This window comes from Lactuca serriola, chromosome 2 (assembly GCF_051521515.1).
Source record: "Lactuca serriola cultivar US96UC23 chromosome 2, Lser_US96UC23_V15, whole genome shotgun sequence".
Lineage (NCBI taxonomy): Eukaryota > Viridiplantae > Streptophyta > Magnoliopsida > Asterales > Asteraceae > Lactuca > Lactuca serriola.
In genome coordinates this window covers 25,028,379-25,050,105 of record NC_136409.1, presented here as the reverse complement: position 1 = coordinate 25,050,105, position 21,727 = coordinate 25,028,379, and positions in this window count along the sequence as shown.

Below are 21,727 nucleotides of genomic sequence, written 5' to 3'. Positions count from 1 at the left end.
AGCCAAGTGGGCAAAGCCCGCCGATACGAGATCTGGAGGCCAGAAGGGACGTACTTGTGGGAAGCGCGGTAAGGGACATGATGGAGTTTGCCGAGCAGGTGCTTGCTACAAATGTGGCAAGGAGGGGCATATAGCTAAGGATTGCCCCAAGGGGTTCATGGTTTGCTTTCATTGCAACCAGACTGGCCATAGGAAGGCCGAGTGCCCATAGTTGATTCAAGGATCAACGTAGGGATCTGCACCTTCTACCACTCGAGCTACAGAGAGTCGACCCATGAAGTCCAAGGCGCCGAAGGCTCGCGGCAGAGCCTTCTAGTTGACCACGGAGGAGGTCCGCGCAGTACCTAATATTGTGGCTGGTGTGTGATCTTTTGCTTATTCTTTTGTTTATGTATATGGTGCTTATATATGATATGTTTAGAGACTTTTTCTTTTGAATTATGTACCTGATTTGGTGTTATTTGACTCGGGTGCAAGTCGATCTTTTGTGTCATTAGCGTTTAGTTAGCACATCAATACCCGATGAGAGGCGTTGAGTAGACCTCTGCGAGTTTCTATAGCTGACGAGCGAGCGGTTTTTGTTACTGATGAGATTCGAGGATGTGTACTCGAGATCTCGGTGTTGAGTTCCCGATAGATCTGGTTCCGATTGCGATGGGGGACGTTTGTGTCGTTGTGGGCATGGATTGGTTGAGCTGATTTGGAGCTGTTATAGACTACGAGCATCATATGGTGACAATACGAGACCCTAGTGGGGGAGTGCTGATGGTATATGGAGAGGGTACCCGATGTGGGTCAACATTTTGCTCGGCTGCCAGAGCGAGACAGAGTCTGCAGCAGACATGTGGAGGGTTTGTAGCCTATGTGATGGATATGCGAGTTACCGCAGAGAGGCCGAGTTCTGTCGGCGAGGTTCCAACAGTGCGAGAATTTCTGGATGTTTTCCTCGAGGAGTTTCCGGGTGTGCCTCCCGAGAGGCAGGGGGAGCCTCGCATCGATTTGGTTCCAAGGGTGGTGCCTATTGCCAAGGCACCCTATCTCCTTGTGCCATCAGAGATGCAAGAGTTATCCTCGCAGCTTTAGGAGCTGTTGGGGAAGGGATTCATCCGACCGAGTAGCTCACCGTGGGCAACACTTATCTTTTTTGTCAAGAAAAAGGATGGTTCACACAGGATGTGCATTGATTACTGGGAGTTGAACAAGTTGATGGTCAAGAACCGTTATCTGTTGCCGAGGATCGATGATCTGTTCGATCAGGTGCAGGGAGCATCTTGGTTCTCCAATATAAACTTGAGGTCTGGATATCATTAGATGAGAGTGAGGGATGAGGATATCCAGAAGACGGCGTTTAGGACTCGTTATGGGCATTACGAGTTCATGGTGAACCCTTTTGGGCTCACCAATGCACCAGCAGCGTTCATGGATCTCATGACCCAATTATGTAGACCGATGTTGGATTGATCGATGATTGTGTTCATCGACGATATTCTAGTGTATTCGAGATCCAGAGAGCAGCATGAGGAGCATCTGAGGGAGATCCTGTTAGATAAGGTGTCTAAGTCCATAACTATATTTGGTATGTAGTTGACCCGACCCAACATGGTCCATTTGGATTGCATGGCATCATGCATTTGGATAGACTAAATGAGAGAAATAACACTTATGGTTTATTAATATATTATAAGTTCGAATATATTAATAGTATTATTTAATTAGTATTGATCAAGAATTAATTTGGAATTAATTAAGTGATCAAAAGATGACTAATTAAATATATAGGTTGATTATGTAAATCATCCATAACTTCTATAGTAGGCTAAAAGGCTCCATGGATTATCAAGTTTGATTAAGCCCATAGGATGCTCCATGGATGCTCCATGAGATTTACAAACCCATGGGTCATGGAAATGAAGAGTCATGTCACATTAGGGTTTACATGGAGTAAACCTAGATGTGACACACTATATAAGGAACATGATCCTCACCAAAATCGGCTACACTAAGAACAAGAGAGGGCAAGCCGATTTTTACAAGTGTTATACATACTCTAAAGTTATTACAAAGCATTTGGTGGGTGTTAGCCTCTCAAGGTTTTAAAGGAATCAAATCAACTACATGGTATGTAATTCTAGCCATCTTTTAGATTAAAGTTCCCCATGTATGCTAGATAGGATTATGAACCTTGGAAATCATATTTTAATGTATTTTAGACAATGATAGATCCAAGGTTTTCTAGGCTGGCATGTACACTTAGGGGTGTTAGAATGCTCATAACCCATCAGTGGTATCAGATCCTAGGCTTGTTTGTTAATACGTGATGCAAAATAGTGAGAAAATCGAATTTTTGAGCTGTCTGCACAGGGGACTCGACGAGTCCATGGGGGGACTCGACGAGTCCAAGTGAAAATGCTACCAACTTGGCAAGTCAGTTCGTGCACTCGACGAGTTGGACAGGCAGGGTGCAAAATTTCGATTTTTGCTGCTGGAAATGGACTAGAAACATTACCCTAAACTGTTTTGTTGTTGTAAAACTTGTTTTAGATGGTGTAATAGTTGTTCTAATCCATTTACAATGGCTAATATCAATTTTTCATGATTTTATGTGTTCATATGTTCTTGAAACTTTGATATGAATATTCATGTTCTTATGAGTTCTTGATAGATCATAGGAATTACTTAATTAATGCTTAATTCATGATCTTTATGTGTTTTAATGGAGTCCATAACTTGTCCTCAAGTTATGGGTAACCAAAAGTCTCTTTGTGTTAAAAACCATTAAAAGAACACATAAGTTATAAAACGAAGAGTTTTCATTTTAATAACTCATAAGTTATGAATTTGAAATGTTTTGTAAAGTTACAAAACTTGTCCTCAAGTTTTGGAACAAGTAAAGTCACTTAATAAACTTTAGTTCCAACCCCTAGATTTTCAAAAGTTAAAAATCAACCCTTATACTTTATAATATACAAGTTAATATATATATATATATATATATATATATATATATATATATATATATATATATACATACACACACACACACACACACACACATATATATATATATATATATATATATATATATATATATATAAGAGCAAGTCGTCTTACCATTTGTAGGCCTCATTCACAAAGTCAGTCTATAAAGGGGGTATAAGGTTGATGCCTGTAAAATGGCAGCTTAATGGGTGTCCACTCTCACCCACCGCTTCCTTGATCGGTGGAGGGGCGTTAGCTGAACGCGTAGGACAAGGACATATAAATTCTCATTAAAGGTATGATGAATATTATAAAGTAACTAAATGTCTTATTAAATTCCCAATCTTAGTTACTTTAGGAAAATGTGAATAAGGTGCTAATCCATGAAATTACACTTTACACTTTGTTTAAGTCATTAGTGGAGCGTTTGTGGTTAACCGACACTAACTTGGTCTTAAAAAGGTAGGTAAAGGGTGACTTAAGGTTTATTATAGGTCGGTGGAGCACGTGTGGTTAACCGGCACATCGAATGAGTGATAAACTTTAAGGGTGCCAAGTAATTTGCATGATTACTTCACACCTCATTTTGTGATCCTCGGTATCCCAGTCACAAAACATGGAGGGCGCACTCGAGATTGAAACATGCCTTTGAAAAGTTCATTGAATATCAAAAGAATCTAGGAATTTCTATGAACCAATTAAAACCTAATTATTTATATTTCGGTTTTTGGTGGAAATTCGTGAATCGTCATTCACCTTTCTTTGAAATATGTTATAGCTTAAATTACGGCATACCTCTTCTAAGTTATGATATATTGTGATTGGATCCTAGCATTAATCTTACATTTTGGTGTTTTATTAAGGACTATCTTTATATCTAAACTAAACTTGTTCTCTTCTTTTCATATGTCTTCCAACAACACTGCTTCAGGCTCAAACCGTACTAGCTCCTTTTCCTTCATGAACCGATGTGGGAGGGTCATCTTCGATGCTTCCAACATTATGGATTGGATCCGGAACATCAGGATGGTGACTCGTTACGAGGACAAGGAATATGTCCTCGATAAGGAGCTAAAGGAGATCGATGAGTCCACTGCTACTCCCTAGGAGATCATTGGCTTTTGTACTTATGAAAGAGATGCCACCAAAGTGGCATGTATCATGATGGCCACCATGATAGCTGAACTACAGAAGTCCTATGAGGACTACTACCCTTTTGAGATGCACCAAGATACGATGGAAAGATACCATCAGAGTGCTCGACAAGAGCGGTATGAAATAATATCCTCCATGATAACAACCAGGATGAAGGACGGAGAATCCGTCACGAGCCACATCCAAAAAATGCATAGGTATGTGGATCGTTTGCTGAAGCTTAATGTGAACTTCCTCGAGGAGCTTGAAAAAGATATCATTTTGCACTCCTTACCCTCGTGTTATGATCAATTCTGAATGACATACCACATGAATAAGGAAGAAGTCACACTTAGGAAACTTCAAGCACTCCTAAAGATCGCAGAAACAGGTCTTAAAGGTAAGTTGGTTGTTAACTCTCCTACTCCTACTCCAAACTCTGCCCCTGTCTTGGAAATCGGGAAAGGTAGAGGAAAGAAGAGGAAGAGCCCTTTGAAGGTTACGAAGGGTAAGAACCTTGATGGATCTTCTTCAAGTGGAACCAAGAAAGGTTTCGTCAATCCTTCTTCTGACCCAAAAGAGGCTGAATGCTTCTATTGCCATGAAAAGTCGCATTGGAAGCGGAACTGCCCAAAGTACCAGCAAGATGTGAAGGATGGGAAAGTTAAACCCAACCATGCAGGTATTTACACTATTCTATCTAATAACTCACCCTATTCTAACTCTTGGGTCCTTGATACCGATTGTGTTATTCATATCTGTTCTGATTTGAAGGGACTAAGAAGAAGTGAGAATGTGGAGCATGGAAAGATAAACTTGATCATGGGGAATATGAAAGCTTCACCTGTCACCAAGATTGGAGTTTATTCTGTGTTGCTAAGTAGTGGGTTTACTTTAGATTTGAATAAATGTTTTTATTCGTCAGAAATGGCAAGAAATATTATTTCCTTTCATGCTTTGTACAAACAAGGGTTTACCTTTTCTTTTAATAATGAAATTGATGAAATAAATGCTTTCTTTAATAATGTTCTTTATTTTAAAGCATTACCTTGTGATGGTTTGTATGAAACTGTATCTGTTGTAGATAATCTAGGAAATAATGTGTTATGTATTGATTCTTTTGATAATAATAACGTGGATAAAGCATCATTATGGCATTGTCGTCTTGGACATGTGAGCAAGAAACGCATAGACCAACTCCAAAAGGATGGACTCTTGGAGTCATTTGAGCTAAAGTCTGATGATAGTTGTGAATCATGCTTACTTGGAAAAAATGACAAAGTCACCCTTCAATGGTTCTTGTGCTAGGGGTGAAGATTTTTTGGATCTAGTGCACACGGATGTGTGTGGACCCTTCAAATCTGCCACAAAGGATGCTAATCATTATTATTTGACTTTTGCTGATTATTATAGTAGTTATGGATATGTCGATTTAATCAAGCATAAGTCAGAGACTTTTGAAAGGTTTAAAGAGTTTAAACAGGAAGTCGGGAATCAATTGGGCAGGAAAATTAAGATTCTTTGATCTGATCATGGTGGTGAGTATCTTAGTACAGAGTTCCTCGACAATCTTAAGGAATATGGGATTATCTCACAATTGACACCTTACAGGACACCACAGTTGAATGGCGTGGCTGAAAGGCGCAATCAAACCCTATTAGATATGGTTCATTCCATGATGAGTCAAGCTTCGCTACCAATCTCATTTTGGGGTATGCCTTAGAGACTACCACCCATATCCTTAATCTGGTCCCTACAAAGAAAGTTACCAAAACTCCTTATGAGATGTGGACTGGTAAAGTTCCCAAACTAGACCACATCAAGATTTGGAGTTGCGAGGCTTTCGTGAGACGCGTGACTCATGATAAGCTCGAACCTCAAATTCAGAGGTGTATTTTCATTGGCTACCCATAGAAATCCTTTGGTTACCTCTTCTATAGACCTAGTGACAATGTTGTCTTTGTAGCAAGGAGGGGTGTCTTTCGAGAAAGAGAGTTCATAAGCCAAGGAAACAGTGGGAGGCAAATTGACCATGAAGAAATTTCAGAGTCAAGTGGTGAAGGAACGTCAAACCCTAACACTCAACATGAGGAGAAAACTCCTGTTGAGCCAATTGACAAGTCTATACCTCTGAGGCGTTCCACAAGGGTTAGGAATGCACCTGAGCACTACTATGGTTTCCATATTACTGCAGAAGGTGAGACACTTATCAGTGATGAGACATTGGTAAGTCTGGATGAACCTAAAAGTTATGCGGAAGCCATGGTAGGCCCCGCGTCTACTAAATGGAAAGAGACAATGGATAGCGAGATACAGTCCATGTATGACAATCAAGTTTGGAACTTTGTTGACAATGTACTAGGTCATAAGACAGTTTGGTGCAAATGGATCTTCAAGAAGAAGACCGACATGGATGGTAATGTACACACATATAAGGCGCGACAGGTTGCAAAGGGCTTTTCTCAAACTCCAGGAGTTGATTATGATGAGAACTTTTCACCAGTAGCAAAGATTAAGTCCATTATGGTTTTGTTAGCCATCGCTGCATTTCATGATTATGAAATATGGAAAATGGATGTCAAAACCGCCTTCCTTAATGGAAGTTTGGCTGAGGATGTTTACATGAGTCAACCAGAGGGTTTTGTCAGTACAGAATACCCTAATAGAGTGTGTAAGCTCGAGAAATCTATTTATGGATTGAAACAGGCACCTCAGAGATGGAATCTTTGCTTTGATGAGAAAGTCAAAGAATTTGGTTTTTCAAGGAGTGAAGATGAATCTTGTGTCTATGTCAAGGTTAGTGGGAGTATAGTCAGCTTTTTGGTACTGTATGTGGATGACATACTACTCATAGGAAAAGACATCCCAACTCTGCAGGAAGTGAAGTCCTAGCTTGGGAAGTGTTTCTATATGATAGACCTAAGCGAAGCTGCCTATATTCTACGGATAAGGATTATGAGAGACCGGAGTAAAAGACTAACTGGGCTTAGTCAGGGTATCTACTTGGATAAGGTGCTGAAGAGGTTCAGCATGCAGGACTCCAAGAAAGGAGAATTAGCCTTCCAGACTAATGCCGGACTGAGTAAAACTCAGATCCGGAGTACTGAGGCCGAGATAGTAGAAATGAGTCGATTACCATATGCTTCTGCAGCAGGCTCGATTTTGTATGCTATGAATTGCACTTGTCCTGATGTGGCCTTTGCCTTGAGCATGGTCAGGACATATCAGGGAAACCCTGGCAAGGCTCACTGGACTGCGGTGAAGAATATCCTTAAGTACCTGCGGAGGACTAAGGATTGGGTCCTTACCCTCGGTGGGAGTGATGACTTGAGAGTTGTAGGGTATAGTGATGCTAGGTTTCGGACTGATAGGGATATATTATGCTCTAATTCAGGCTGGGTCTTTACCATAAACGAAGGAGCAATAACTTGGAAGAGTTCCAAGCAAGAGACAGTGGCTGATTCAACTTGCGAATCAGAGTATATGGCAGCAAGCGAGGAAGCAAAGGAGGCAATATGGCTGAAGAACTTTATTGGAGACCTTGGAATTGTACCAACTATAATGGAGCCAACATAAATTTTCTGTGATAGTGAAAGTGCAGTTGCCTTAGCTAAGGAACCAAGGGATCACGGGAGATCCAGACACATCAACAGAAAATACCATTTCATCAGACATCGAATAGAGGAAGGACTCCTTGTGGCAAAGAGGGTATCATCGGATGAGAACCCAGCAGATCCCCTCATGAAGGGACAGAGTCCGGCTAAGCATCTCCAGCATGCTCGGAGCATAGGGCTGAAGGATGATATTAGTTTTAGTAGTTAGATAATTTTGAAATTTGTAAAGTGTAATTGACATTTGATGGTGAATAAAAGTTGTGTTTATTTATGAGTAAAGTGTTGCAATCTTTTGTTAATCGTTTACTATATTTCTTTTGCATGTTTTGAATTCCAGAATAATTTTGTTTGGTATATCATATTATTCGAACTCTCCATAGTAGATCATGTGTTGGAAGTAGGTATGAATCAAGACTGTCATGAGATGGTTGTAGAGGTCTAAGTTGTTGGACAGGGCTGCAACACTCATGAGTGCTCATAAGTTATGAGCATTGGAATCTGATGGGTTTTAGCCATAAGAACTTTCCTATGTGCGCATGCAAAACCCTAATGCTTGGATCTAGGCTTTCTAATAAACATGCTTTGAATCCAAGACTTCTAATTACTAATTAGGTTAAACAAGGACATTGAAACAGATCTAGAATCATACCTTTGAGTTCCTTGTTGATCTTGAGGTCTTGGAGCTTCTAGAGTCACAAATGTCACTCCTCTAATGGCTTACAAACACCAATAGCAAGGAGAATGATTTAGGAGAGAGGAGAGGGGAGGAATTCGACCAGAGTTCTCTTGCTTTTTCAGAAGTGTCGAATTCCCTATGCCATGGGGTCTATTTATACTTGTAGACTCCTTAAGGATTACAGATAAGTCCCTATCAGATAATCTTCTCTTAAGGCTATCCAAATCCATTCCTAGATAACTCTAATGGACGATTTTAGCTATCCTAATCCTCTTAGAATTCGTCCATAGTATATCCAAATGGATTTACAGTTTAAAGCTTAACTATCAAACAATTGACAGTTTATACCCCTTTATTTAATTAATCTCTTTAAGTCACCAAATTAATTCTAATTAATTCTATGACTTATATTAATCAAATAACAAATATATTATTCATTATATTATTCCCATAATATATTAATAATATTTATTCTCTCTTAATAAATCATCCTATCACGTTGCTATGGTGAAGGCAACCCAAAAGGACCATGCACAACCGGATATAGTTACAGCCTTAGACACTATTCCAACAGTCTCCCACTTGGATAAGTCTAGTAACTATACAAGTACAATTTGGTTTGCAATCGTAGCTCTCAAAGACGCTGTCAACTCTGATCTAATTCAATCTTGTCCTTTAGATAAGGGAACGTACAGTCCTCTGTTAGATATCATGCTGACAATCCTATGGAATGGTTAGTCAAGCATTTAGGTTTCTCGATCTCTGATTTATTTGACATAGAACTTAATCGAACACATCAATTCAGTTCTGACCGGGCCCGGCACATAAGTCAAATCAAATCATCGAGCGGCCGAGATATCGCTTTTACCTTATTAGATAAAAGTTACAGATAAACTTCGACTTATATGCATTTACTTATTCATTTACCAACTATACACAACAATACGTTTTATAACACCAAGTTACTGATGCGTTTTCGTATTATCAATGTACAATCAATTAACAAATAATAAACCATATATCTAAGTTTTAAGACTATATGATATTATCGTCTTGCGATCACCTTTTCTATCTTATTCCATAAGGTGATTCCAGCAAGCGCGGGTTTATTCCAATGCTCAAAACTAGTTCATAAGCACTCATGAACGTTGCAGCAATCCTTTGCTATGTCTAACACCATTTAGACATTCTACACACCAATTCACGACAATCTTCTTTCATATCTACTTCCAACATATGAACGATTGTGGACCATTTGAACAATTCTATTATTCCTAATAATTTCAATTATTCTGGAAGTCAAAACATGCAAAGTGAAACAATAGCTAAACAATTAACATAAGATAGTAACATTACTCATAAATAAAACTCCTTTATTTAATCATCAAATGTCAATTACATTTATCTATTACACGTTTCTAATACTATCTAATCTATGCTAATATCATCCTTCAGCCCAATACTCCTAGCATGCTGCAAGTGCTTAACCCTACTCAGTCCCTTCGTAAGCGGATCTGCTGGGTTATCTTCTGATGATATCCTCTTAACTACGAGTTGTCCTTCTTCTACATGATGTCTAATGAAGTGATACTTTCTGTCGATATGTCTTGATCTACCATGATCCCTCGGTTCCTTGGTTAAGGCAACCGCACCTTCGTTATCACAGAAAATCTCCATTGGCTCCTTTATGGCAGGTACGACTCCAAGATCACCGATGAAGTTCTTTAGCCATATTGCCTCCTTCGACGCTTCGCTCGCTGCAATGTACTCTGATTCGCACGTTGAATCAGCTACGGTTTCCTGCTTGGAACTTTTCCATGTCACTGCTCCTCCATTTAGGGTAAAGACCCAGCCCGACTGCGAACGGTAGTTGTCCCTGTCGGTTTGAAAACTGGCGTCACTATACCCTCGCACCTTCAAGTCATCACTTCCTCCGAGGACTAAGAACCATTCCTTCGTCCTCCGAAGGTACTTAAGAATATTCTTCACCGCTATCCAATGGGCTTTGCCAGGATTCCCTTGATATCTGCTAACCATGCTCAAAGCGAAGGCTACATCAGGGCGAGTACAAGTCATAGCGTACATGATTGAGCCAACTGCGGAAGCGTATGGTACTCGGCTCATTTCTGCTATCTCAGCTTCGGTACTCGGACTTTGAGTCTTACTCAACTTGGCATTACTTTGTATCGGTAGTTCTCCCTTCTTTGAGTTTTCCATACTAAAACGTTTTAGTACCTTCTCTAAGTAAGTATTCTGACTAAGTCCAATTAGTCTCTTACTTCTTTCTCTTATTATCCTTATTCCCAAAATGTAAGAGGCCTCTCCGAGGTCCTTCATAGCGAAACACTTCCCGAGCCAGGACTTTACCTCCTGCAGAGTCGGGATGTCGTTTCCTATGAGTAATATGTCATCGACATATAGAACGAGGAAGCTTACTATACTCCCACTGGCTTTGACATATACACAAGATTCGTCTTCGCTTCGTACAAATCCAAACTCTTTGACTTTCTCATCGAAACAAAGATTCCATCTGCGAGATGCTTGCTTAAGTCCATAAATGGACTTCTCAAGCTTACACACTCTATCCGGATGCTTCAGATCCACAAACCCCTCTGGCTGAGCCATGTAAACATCCTCAGCCAACTTTCCGTTAAGGAAAGCGGTCTTGACATCCATTTGCCAAATCTCATAATCATGAAATGCGGCAATTGCTAACATCACTCTAATAGATTTAATCTTCGCAACTGGTGAGAAGGTCTCATCATAGTCAACTCTGGGAGTTTGAGTAAAGCCCTTCGCAACCAATCGCGCTTTATATGTGTGTACGTTCCCATCCACGTCGGTCTTCTTCTTGAAGATCCATTTGCACCCAACGGTCTTACGTCCGGGCACGTAATCAACTAAATTCCAAACTTGGTTATCATACATGGATTGGATCTCGCTATCCATTGCCTCTTTCCACTTTACAGACTCCGGGCCTGCCATGGCTTCCTTGTAGCTATTAGGTTCATCAAGATTTACTAGTGTACCATCACTAATATACGTGTCCCCTTCGGTAGTAATATGAAAGCCATAGAACTGGGGATGAACTCTAACTCTATCGGAACGTCTAAGAGGTAAGGATTCGTCAATTGGTTCAACCGGAGTTTCCTCCTCGGGTTGAGTGCCAGCGGTAGAGGTTCCTTCATCCATCGACTCTTGAATCTCTTCAAGTTCGATTTGCCTCCCACTATCTCCTTGGCTTATGAGTTCTCGCTCTCAGAAAACTCCTCTCCTTGCAACGAAGACAACATTGTCCTCCGGTCTATAGAAGAGATATCCAAAGGATGTCTGCGGGTAGCCGATGAAAATACATCGCTCACTTCGAGGTTCAAGCTTGTCGTGAGTATCTCGTCTTACGAAAGCCTCGCAACCCCAAACCTTGATATGTGCCAACGAGGGAGCTTTCCCTGTCCACATCTCGTGAGGTGTTTTGGCAACCTTCTTAGTAGGGACTCGGTTAAGGATATGGGCGGCAGTCTCTAAGGCATACCCCCAAAAAGAAATTGGTAGTGAAGCACGACTCATCATAGAGCGAACCATATCCAATAAGGTTCGATTACGCCTTTCTGCCACACCATTTAACTGCGGTGTCCTAGGAGGCGTCAATTGCGAAACTATTCCACACTCCTTGAGATAATCGTGGAATTCAAGACTTAGGTACTCTCCTCCTCGATCGGATCGAAGCATCTTGATTTTCCTGCCCAATTGATTCTCCACTTCATTCTTGAACTCTTTGAACTTTTCAAAGGTGTCTGACTTTTGCTTCATTAAGTAGATATACCCATATCTACTATAGTCATCGGTAAAAGTCACATAGAAGCGGTTCCCATCCTTCGTGGTTGATCTAAACGGTCCACATACATCGGTATGTATTAGGTCCAATAGACCCTCGCCCCTTTCACAAGTACTTGTGAAGGGCGACTTAGTCATCTTTCCAAGCAAACAAGACTCGCATGTGTCATCTTCCCTAAGGTCGAATGACTCCAACACTCCATCCTTTTGGAGTTGGGCTATGCGTTTCTTGTTGACATGTCCAAGACGACAATGCCACAAGGAAGCTTTATCCATACTAGTGGAAGAATCAATATTCAAAACATCATTTCCAAAGTCATCAACAATCATAACAGTTTCATATATTCCATTACATGGTATAGCTTCAAAGTAAAAGACACCATTTAGATAAGCCAAAATAGAACCATTCTCATTATTAAAAGAAAATCTAAATCCTTGTCTAAATAAACCATGAAATGAAATGATGTTTCTTGCCATTTCTGGCGAATAGCAACAATTGTTCAAATCTAAAACTAAACTATTCCTAAGCACTAAGGAATACACTCCAATCTTGGTTACAGGCGACGATCTTCTGTTCCCCATGATTAGATTGATCCTTCCTTGCTCCACATCCCTACTTCTTCTTAGTCCCTGCACATTAGAACAAATGTGATAACCACAACCGGTATCAAGAACCCAAGAAATAGCATGATTAGAATCGTTAGATTTGATTGTATATATACCTGCGAAAGATGGCTTGATCTTTCCTTCTTTGATTGCTTGCAGGTAATCCGGGCAGCTTCTCTTCCAATGTCCTATCTTGTGGCAGTGGTGACACTCTGCCTCCTTCGGGTTAGAGCAGGGCTTGGCGGGATCAACTTTGGTCCCACTAGAAGAGGCACCATCTCGGGCTTTCACCTTGCGATAGTTCTTCGATGAAGCTTTCCTCTTCTTTCCCTTCCCTTGTCCAATAGCCAAGACAGGAGCAGCGGGCGGATTGGGAGTAGGTGCAACAGACTTGTCTTTAAAGTTGCTCTCAGCAACCCTCAAGAGACCTTGGAGCTTGCTTAGGGTGACCTCTTCTTTGTTCATGTGATAGGTCATCCTAAATTGGTTGTACATCGGAGGTAAAGAGTGAAGCACCATGTCGATTGCCAAATCCTCACCGAAGTCAACATTTAACTTGCGAAGGCGGTCGACATACCTTTGCATCTTTTGCAAGTGCACGGTAAGAGATTCTCCATGACCCATCTTCGCGGAAATCATGTTAGTGAAAATCTCGTACCTCTCTTGTCTCGCGTTTTGGTGGTACCTTTCCAATAAGTCTTGGTGCATCTCGTACGGGTACATGTCCTCGTAGGACTTTTGGAATTCGGAGTTCATGGTGGCGATCATGATGCAATGTACCTTCGTTGCATCTCGCTCATGAGTTTCAAAGGCGGTGATTTCGGCTGGAGTAGCGATTTCGGTGTTGATTTTCTCGAGCTTCTCATCAAGGACATACTCTTTGTCCTCATAGCGAGCAATGGTGCGAATGTATCTTATCCATTCGCTAAAGTTCGTTCCATCGAAGGTGACCTTTTGGCAAAGGCTCATCAATGTGAAAGAACTAGCAGCAGCGTTGTTTGCGTTCGACATCTACAATTAGAAAAGGAAAAAGATAGATTAGAATATGAATCCCTAATTATCACCCAATAAGAAAATTAGGGCTAGGATCCAACAATAACATTTACATACTAGAAAAGGGATGCCGTAATCTAACATGCAAATAAATTGAAGGTAAGTGAATGACGATTCACTAATTCTCCATCACGAAACTTAAACTATTAGTCCTAAGTGTTTTTGAGAATTCCTAGGTTCGGATGAGATTCATTGAAACTGTTCAATGGCATGTTTAAATCTCGATATGCCCCTCTTGTTTGTGACTGGGATGCCGAGGATCACAAAGCGGGTGTGAATTACCATGCAAATTCACATGGCGCCTTCATTGTAACAATCACCTATTCGATGTGCCGGTAAACCACACACGCTCCATCGAACTATGATAAACAACGAATCACCCTTTGCCACCTTCGCTTAGAACCAATTAGTGTGCCGGTAAACCACACACGCTCCACTAACATCTTAGCAAGGTGCAAAGTGTAATTTCATGGGATTGCATCAATTCACTTTTCCTAAAGTAACTAGGATTGGGAAATTTTAAAATATGTGTAGTTAATTTATTTTTCTTATTATACTTTTAATGAGAGGATGAGGTTGCCCTATCCTACCCGTTCGGCTAACGACCCTCCACCAATCAAGCGAGCGGTAGGTGAGAGTGTACACCCATTAAGCGCCATTTTATAGGCCGCAACCTTATACCCACCTTATAGATCGGCTTCGTGAATGAGGCCTACTAACGGTAAGACTAGCATTTAGTTATACATATATATATATATTATTCTAGTAATATCATATTAGTATAGGGTTGTATTTTAAAACTTTTAAAATCTAGGGCTTGAAATTTAAGTTGTCTAAATTAAAGCTTTTAATCACAAAAGTAAATTTCAAAACATGAGGGTAGGTTTTAAACATTTAAAACATGGAGGATCAAATAACAAATAATTCCAATTAACAATTAATATCCTAATTATCTATATTTGATTTATTCAAGATTTCTTTTTAAGATAATTACCAAAATAATTAAAATAATTAATTAATTATCATATAAGGAAATTAAATATTTAATTAGTTGATAATTACCCTTAACTAGATCAAGATAATAGTCATATTTATCAGAAAAACGAATTAATATTGATCTAATTAGTTTATGGTAAGTTAAGATAAGATAAACACAAAGAAATCCCGAATCTGGCCATTCCTGACGCCTGGACTCGCCGAGTGCACAAATGGACTCGCCGAGTCAGGCCTACTCGCCGAGTCCACTTTGAGACTCGCCGAGTCCATGACTCAGAAACCAAAAATTCGAATTTTGCAGGTTTGTTTCAGTTAATCAAGCAACAATTTACAGAAAACCAAGCTAGGCTCTGATACCACTGATGGGTTTTAGCCATAAGAACTTTCCTATGTGCGCATGCAAAACCCTAATGCTTGGATCTAGGCTTTCTAATAAACATGCTTTGAATCCAAGACTTCTAATTACTAATTAGGTTAAACAAGGACATTGAAACAGATCTAGAATCATACCTTTGAGTTCCTTGTTGATCTTGAGGTCTTGGAGCTTCTAGAGTCACAAATGTCACTCCTCTAATGGCTTACAAACACCAATAGCAAGGAGAATGATTTAGGAGAGAGGAGAGGGGAGGAATTCGACCAGAGTTCTCTTGCTTTTTCAGAAGTGTCGAATTCCCTATGCCATGGGGTCTATTTATACTTGTAGACTCCTTAAGGATTACAGATAAGTCCCTATCAGATAATCTTCTCTTAAGGCTATCCAAATCCATTCCTAGATAACTCTAATGGACGATTTTAGCTATCCTAATCCTCTTAGAATTCGTCCATAGTATATCCAAATGGATTTACAGTTTAAAGCTTAACTATCAAACAATTGACAGTTTATACCCCTTTATTTAATTAATCTCTTTAAGTCACCAAATTAATTCTAATTAATTCTATGACTTATATTAATCAAATAACAAATATATTATTCATTATATTATTCCCATAATATATTAATAATATTTATTCTCTCTTAATAAATCATCCTATCACGTTGCTATGGTGAAGGCAACCCAAAAGGACCATGCACAACCGGATATAGTTACAGCCTTAGACACTATTCCAACAGAATCAACCCATGCTCACTGGTATCATTTCATGGAATTTATCTTAAGTGATCGTGAGACGGTAATATCAATTATGTCTTCAAACCTAGAGATATGACTCGTTGCCTATGAGTTGGTTATGCATTGATCGTACGAAACCGCGTTGGTAACTCGATGTTATAAAACATACTTTTGTGTGTGATGCAACAAGTAGTAGAATAAGTATATGAGTCGAAGTTTATATGTTCCTTCTTGGATTAGAAGCAATATCTAGGCCCCTCGATGATTTTGTTTTTACCTATGCACCAGGCCCGATCATAAGTAAGTTGATGTGTTCAATTAAGTTCTTTGTCAAACAAATCGGAAATCGGGAAACAAACTGCTGGACAATAAGTAAGACATTGTTCCATGTATTTGTCCGCCTGATATCTAGAATAGAGGATTATATGATCACTTATCTTAAATGGCGCATCAACATCTTCTCAGTTCCGAGAGACCTTGAAAGAACTACGATTGCTGATCGGTTCCTGAAGTCAAACTTATAGATATAGTTATTAGACTTATCCAAGTGGGAGACTGTTGGATAAGGTGTCTAAGTCCATAACTATATTTGGTATGTACTTGACCCGACCCGGCATGGTCCATTTGGGTTGCATGGCATCATGCATTTAGATAGACTAAATGAGAGAAATAACACTTGTACTTTATTAATATATTATATGTTCTAATATATTAATAGTATTATTTAATTAGTATTGATCAAGAATTAATTTGGAATTAATTAAGTGATCAAAAGATGACTAATTAAATATATGGGTTGATTATGTAAATCATCCATAAATTGTATAGTGGGCTAAAAGGCTCGATGGATTATCAAGTTGGGTTAAACCCATAGGATGCTCGATAGGAGTTACAAATCCATAGGTCGTGGAAATGAAGAGTCATGTCACATTAGGGTTTAGATGGTGTAACCCTAGATGCGACACACTATATAAGGAAGATGATACTCACCAAATCGGCTACACTAAGAACAAGAAAGGGCAAGCCGATTTTTAGAAGTGTTATAGGATTATGAACCTCGGAAATCATATTTTGCATGTATTTTAGACAAACATAGATCCAAGGTTTTCTAGGGTTGCATGTACACTTAGGGGTGTTAGAATGCTCATAACCCTTCAGATCCTTGGAGTGTTGAGATTGAAGAGGCTTGATGCCAAATTCTCTAAGTGTGATTTCTGGTTATGAGAGGTCCAGTTCTTGGGGCATCTCGTTAATCAGAATGGGATATCGGTCGATCCGACCAAGATTGAGGCTGTTTGTAGTTGGTAGGTGTCGAGATCCCCCACTGAAATCATTTGTTTTCTAGGGTTGGCCGACTATTATCGGAGATTTATCTGGGATTTCTCTAAGATTGTCGTTCCCCTCACCAGATTGACCCAGAAGGGCGTGGCTTTTTCTTGGGGTCCAAAGCAGCAGACCTTGTTTGAGACGCTTCGCAAAGATTATGCGAAGCCCCGATGTTAGCCCTTCCGGAGGGAATGGAGGATTTTATGGTGTACTGTGACGCGTCTATATCGGGGATGGGTGTCGTGGTTATGCAAAGAGGGCACGTGTTAGCATACACATCGAGGCAGCTAAAGCCTCTTGAGACGAGGTATCCCACCCACGATCTGGAGTTGGGGACAGTAGTGTTCGCCCTCAAGATATGGCACATTTATTTATAGGGGGTTCGGTGTACCATATATACAGACCACAAGAGTTTGGAGTATCTAATGGATCAGCAACTTGAACATGTATCAGAGAAGATGGTTTGATGTGGTAAAGGATTATGATTGTGAGATCCTATACCACCCGAGCAAGGCTAACGTGGTAGCCGACGCTCTGAGCTGTAGGACGGAGAGTGCCCCAATTAGAGATATTGTATGAGGATGATGGTGATGACCCCGGTGTTGGATACCATTCGAGAGGCCCAGGTAGAGGCTATACGACCAGAGAACAGCGAAGAGAGAGCTGGTGATTGGGCAGGTATCCGAGTTTGTTACCGATAGTCGAGGGCTTATGACCTTTCGAGGTCGGGTTTAGGTGCCTTATGCGGGCGGAGCATGTAGCATACTGATGGTGGAGGCGCACATATCGAGATTCTCGATCCATCCCGGGGCCACTAAGATGTGTTGGACCTGAAGAGAGATTATAGGTGGCCCTGTAAGAAGAGGGATGTTGCATGGGTAGTAGAGAGGTGCTTGACCTGTCGTCGGGTTAAGGCCGAGCACCATCGTCCGCATGGCATGTTGTAGCCGCTAGAGGTTCCCCTATGAAAGTGGGAACAGATTTCTATGGATTTCATCACCAAATTGCCGACGACCACGAGGGGTGTTGATTCAATTTGGGTGATTGTTGATCGGCTGACGAAGAGCACTCACTTTCTTGCTATCAGTGAGAGCTCTTCCGCAGAGAGGCTGGCAGAGATGTATGTGAGAGAGGTGGTGTCATGACATGGAGTTCCGATCTCGATTGTGTCAGACCGAGATTGCACTTCCAGGTTCTAGAAGAAGTTCCATGAGGAGTTGGGTACGATATTTCACTTCAGTACTGCTTACCATCCATAGACGGATGGACAGAGTGAGCAGACAAATCAGATGCTCGAGGACATGCTTCGAGCATGTGTTATGGAGTTCAATGGAAGTTGGGACACATACCTACCTTTGGCTGAGTTTTCATACAACAACAGCCACCATTCGAGTATTGATATGCCTCCTTTTGAGATGTTTTATGGGAGGAAGTGTCGGACCCCTATTTGTTGGGGAGAGGTAGGGCAACGAGTGATGGGTAGCACTGAGATAATGCTTAAGACGACGGAGCAAATTCAGCAGGTCAAATAGAGGTTACTGATGGCACAAAGTCGCCAGAAGAGTTATGCGGATAGGAGACGATCCGAGCTCGAGTTTCAGGTTGGAGACTCTGTACTCCTGAAGGTATCTCCTTGGAAAGGAGTGATCCGATTCAAGAAGAGGGGCAAGCTGGGGCCCCGATACATTGGTCCTTTCAGGATGATTTCCAAAGTGGGCAAGGTAGCATACCATTTAGAGCTACCCGAGGAGTTGAGTCAGATCCATGATCCCTTCCACGTATCCCACTTGAGGAAGTGTATAGCCGATGAGACGGCTGCAGTGCCGCTAGAGGATATTCAGGTGGATAGCAGCCTGAATTACACTGAGAGGCCAATTACGATCTTGGATCCGAAGATCAAGGTTCCAAGGAACAAAGAGGTGCCCCTGGTTCAGGTCTAGTGGCAACATCGGAGAGGGTCCGAGCTGACTTGGGAGCCAGAGACGGAGATGCGGGAGTAGCATCCAGAGCTGTTTCTAGAGTGAGACTTTGAGGGTGAAGTCTGATTCTAGTGGGGGAGAATTGCAACATCCTGATTTCCAGGTATCATAATTTAAGTATTTATTTTTGAGATAAGAAGAGGGACTTGACTAGTTGACGCCTAAACTCATCGAGTAGGAACGCAACTGATGACTCAGATTAATGAATGGACTTGACGAGTTGGCAAGTCGACTCGACGAGTCCGCACTGTTCACAGAAACCCTAAATCTTTGGTCTTGCGCCCTATTTAAAGGTCCTTATGGCCTTCATTTGCGGCCACACACCCTTGAGAAACCCTAAACGAACCAGAGAGCATAGAGAGTGAGGGAAGGAGATAATTTCTTCACCATTTGTGCATTCTTGCAAGAAGGAAAGAAGGGATTCAAGCTAGGTTAAGTGGGGAGCTCAGATCTATAATGACCTCATCAAAGATTGCTGTTTGAGGTATGAATCCATGCCTATTTTCGTGTATATAGTAGATCGCATGAATCTAGGATTTCCTTGCCCCTTTTTAGTTGAGTTATGGAGTATGTGATGTCACTTTGTGGCATAGACATTAGATCTGGACCTGGAGAGGTCCAAAGAGTCCCAACAACCTAGCTTTATGCAGTCAAATAAGAGTATTGAGCCTAAGACACTATTATAAGGGTTATTTTATCAAATAGAGCTAGATGTGTAGTGCATGGACATAAAGATTGAATCTTTACGTGACTTTTGAGTGCTAGGAGGCTAGATCTATAAGTTAGAGAAGCAGATCTGACCTCAGAAGGTCAAATGAGTAGTCTCATGGAGGAAAATCATCGATTCCATGAGAGGACTCGACGAGTCAGATCGGGTTGCCCCGCGATTCATGATCAGTGGTAACCCGTCGAGTGAAAGGTTAACTCGACGAGTCAAGTGAGGCCTTAGGAAGATTCATAGGACATGCATGGACTCGCCGAGTCACCCGAGTGCACTCGATGAGTCTGGTCAAAGTTGGACCGTTGGGTGGAGTTGACTTCCGTTGACCTTAGGGTTTTTGGTTAAACGGATTCAAGAGAGGTCATGGAAGGGTAGAATAGTCTTCTACCCATTTTTAAGAGATGAGAACATAAAGAGAGTATTGATTAAAGATATTATCATTTTGATAGGAGGAGGCTAGATCGGGGATATCGTGAACAAGAGTATACTAGACGTCATACAAGGTGAGTCTTCTCATTATATTTTACCTTCAATGGTAATTATGTGTGACCGGAAGGTCTTATGTGCTATGACGAGTATGTGATATATGTTTCTGTGTGATATGTATATGTTATGTATGATATGAGTAGTATGGTATGGAGTGGAAGGTCAACAGGGTATGGACCGGAAGGCAGCAGTAGATGGACCGGAAGGTCGGTATGGTATGGACCGGAAGGTCGACAGAGTAGGACCGAAAGGTCTACTCAGATTGTGGGACCGAAAGGCCCCTGAGACACATTGACCAGAAGGTCGCGTAGAGTTGTAGCCTTGAGTGGCTTATGTGTTGTATGTAGTATTTTTGGGAACTCACTAAGCATTTATGTTTACCGTGTTATGTGATATGTGTTTCAGGTACTAGCAAGGATCGCGGGAAGGCGCCAACTTGATTAGTATGCACTGATAGAGGATTTTTGTAGTTGAGATTTTGGGATATGTTCAACCGTAATAACATTTGATACACTTGTGTTTTGAAATGATTTTTATGTGATATGTTATGGTTGAAAAATGAAAGAAAATTTTGTTTTAAATTTTCACGTCGTTACAATCTTATCCAGCCTCCACCTATCATTTAGAAATCCTAGCCTCTCTTCCACGGAAATGAGCTTGGTGGCTTGATCTTGAGGTTAATTTCCTCTTTTGGTGAAACTTTAAGAAGAAAAAAGTTCATATTGGTGTAAGGAAGCAAGGAACAAGCTTGGATCCAACATCTTCTCCACATTTATGAGTTATGGGAGGTATAAAGTTCATATCTTGATCTTTATGTTTCTTGTTTGATGTTTGATCCCATTTTTTTAAATGTTTTGGTCCCATTCTTGGATTCTCTTCGAGTTTGAGGAGCTCCAGATCTTGATATGGTTCTCTTATGGTCATGAACTTCTAATGTTAGTGAGAAAAAGGTCTTAGCTTGAGTGTTCTTGAACCTATGTTTGAGTTTTGGTCATATTAAGTGCTTATTGGACTTAGTGCTCATGATTTTACCTTTGCATGAAGTTCTAATGGACAAAGTTGGAAACTTTATCCGTTAAGTCATTGAGAAGCAGTAGATGTGATGTTTTGGATTTAGATCTGTAAGGATTAAGTGCTTAGTGAAGAAATGACACTTCTGACAGTTTACCACGGTGTGGCGGAGTTTGAACCCTTGAGTCTTTTGTGTTGGTATG